Genomic DNA, 3,400 nt, shown 5'->3' on the forward strand with positions numbered 1-3,400 from the left:
TGTAAGTGGCTGAAAAATGGGTCAAATAGCCGTTGAGGGGCCCACTAGCCGTTACCCAACGGCTATAAACGGGCAGTTTTTTTTTTAAAAAAAATTAATTTTAACCGGACCGGACCGGGATTTACCAAAACCGGGACAAACCGGTAAATCTCGGTTTCCGTCCCGTTACCTGTTCTGAAACTGAACCGAATTGGTCTATACCGAGACTAACCGATACCGAACCGGAACCGTATCGAACCAGGACGGACCGGACCAGTAACCGGTAATTACCGATTTCGCTGCCACACTTGGCTCTAAGAAGTATTGTAAGGCCAAAAATGAGTTAGTCTTGTTACCTAGTTTATCATCCGTATATCATTCACATTTCAAAGTCTTCTTTCTTATAATACTCACTTCATCCCAAAATATAATTGTCTATGTTTTGTATTTAGAGACTCAAATTATATATACTTTGTTTAATATCTTTAACATGTATTTTTTGTTATATTAACATTAGAAAAAGTGTAAATTATAGTTTATAAGATTTAATTTAATTCAATTTAGCTTCAAGAGTTAACTGATTTGATGCTAAAAAATAAAACATACAAATTATTTTGGAATGAAAAATATAAATATTTTGTAGATTCTACTATCTATACTAAGCTTTTAAAAGTATCATTTTTCTAAAACGGCATATATACATACAATTATTAGAAAATGACACCCCCCTCCCCCGCCTCCCCAAAACTTGGGGCCTAGTGGCCTTAGACCTCACCCCAGCCTCTCCCCAAAAATGTCTTTGAATTTTTGGGCTCTGTTCTATTTTTTAATGACCTTTAATTTATGTCCTTCTAATAAATTATTTCAAAAGGTATTATATTTTTATCAAGGGAAAAAGCTCAAATATATCATTGAACTTTCAGAAGAGACTCATTTATGTTATTCGTTAAAAGTTTGACTCATCTATGTCATTACCATTCAAGAAAAGACTCATTCATGTCATTATTTTTTAACAATGATTTTGCAAACCATTTTTGACACATGTTAAATTGTAATTCGGCCACATCATCAATCTTTAATATAAAAAAATAATAATTCTGAAAAAAAATCAATTTAATTTTTTTGACTTTTTTAATTAAAAAAATTGATGACGTGACCGAACTATAATTGGTCACGTCATCAATTTTTTAATAAAAAGAAATCAAAATTCTGAATAAAATTGAGTTAATTTTTTTATTAAAAAATTGATGACGTGGGCCGAATTATAATTGGCCATGTGTCAAAAATGATTTTGCAAAACCATTGTTAAAAAATAGGAAAAATTACGCGGCTAAGCAAAACTTATACTATTTAATTACTCATCATAGCTATAGTTTGCTATAATTACCACTCGCGACTAACATTATACATTAATTACGAGGGCTGACTTCGAGTTTGTATAATTAGTCATGTTTGTATATATATAATTCGTCAGGATATACAAATAAATATGTATAATATACAATTTTTTAACCTACATACATATACAATTCACCTCTCTCCCACTCTCTGCCCTCTCTCGCTCGCATCTCTCCTCCTTTTCTGAATCTCGCTCGCCACTCTCCTCCCTCTCCCAATATCGCTTGCCATTTATACAAATGTATATGTATAATATACAGTTATATACAATTATATACATATACAATTCACCTCTCTCCCACTCTCTTCCCAATCTCGATCACCTCTCTCCTCCCTCTCTCGATCTCCTTCTCCTCTCTCTTCTCTCTCCCAGTTTCGCTCGCCTCTCTGCACCCTCTCCCAATCTCCCTTGCCATATATACAAATACATATGTATAATATATAGTTATCTAACCAATATACATATACAATTCACCTTTCTCCCCACTCTTTTCCCCTTCTCTCTCTTCTCTCTCCTCTCTCTTCCAGTCTCGATCGCCTCTCTCCTCCACTACAAATTGTAATTATAAAACTATAGCTATGGAGAGTAACTAATTATTTTTAAGTGGCTATATGTGAAAGTTTCCCTAAAAAATAATGGCATGAATGAGCCTTTCCTTTAACGGTAATGACATAAATGAGCCAAACTTTTAACTGATGACATAAATAAGCATTTTCCGAAAGTTCAATGACATATTTGAACCTTTTCCCTTTTATAAATTATGTTTGAATAAAATGTTAGTTTCAAAAGAGTTTATATCTCACTAAACATATATCCAACTGTTACGGGATAAAATTGTAAATCAAAACGCACTCCACAAGAAAACTGTGAATTATATGGGAATTTTCCTGGAAATTAGTATGAAAATTTGCAGAACAACAAATTTCCTACGGATTTTCATACCAATCTCCAGGAAAATTTCTATTTAATTCACACTTTTCTGGTAGTACTACATTACAAATAATTTTTAATGGTAATTAATTAGCAATTATCGCTAAATATATATATATTTTTAGCGACAATTAATACTATTTGTATATGTCCTAAGGGCTCTAAGCGACATAAGATCTAATGACACTTGACTAATGTCGATAAAGACTTTATCACTCTTTATTAATGTGTCTATATATTGCCGCTAAAAGTTATTTTTGTTGTACCATGTGATTCATTACAATACAAATATTTTTTAGCGGAACTAAATTTTGTATATTAACAAAGAGTGCTAAAATATTTTACCCGCATTAGTTAATTGTTATTATATTCAATATTGCTATAGACTTTAGGAATATTTACAAAAAGTTGTCTTCAAAAGTATTTAGCAATAATTAGACTATAACAGTTAATAAACTATCGCTAAAAATCATTTTTAATGTAATGTTTTATGTTATAATACTTTAAACTTCCCAATAATTTGTAATTTTTATTTGTTGCAACTGTTTCACTTGATAGACACACTTCTGAATGATCTCCTTAGTGTAAAACAGAAGTTGCTTTTGAAATTAAAAACAAATATAAAGTTTATTTGCATACGTTATTTTCTAAACTACTAGTAGTACCCCAATGAGACAAAAGCTCCCACACCAAAAAGTGAGAATCACATAATCCTATAAATATTTGCATGTATTCCTTTAAATTACTAACCATTTTCCTCTTATAAAGCATATGGCTTCAACTCATAGAAAACTTGTTTCCTTAATTATCATCACATTTTCCTTGTTATAGACCATACATCTGCTGAAGTAAGTACTCTTTTGCTGAAGTAAGTACTCTTTTTGTTTCAATTTATACGATACACTTTCTTTATTTTTAATTTGTGCGGACAAAGCAAAATATATTATTGTGTTTAAAAATAATTTAATTTTGGTTCCAAATTTCCGTTGGAAACACACAATGAGAAAACACACACGCACATATAATACATACATACATACATACATATATACATACATACATACATATATATATATATATATATATATATAT

Source organism: Solanum pennellii, chromosome 1 (genome assembly GCF_001406875.1).
Source record: "Solanum pennellii chromosome 1, SPENNV200".
NCBI classification, from domain to species: domain Eukaryota; kingdom Viridiplantae; phylum Streptophyta; class Magnoliopsida; order Solanales; family Solanaceae; genus Solanum; species Solanum pennellii.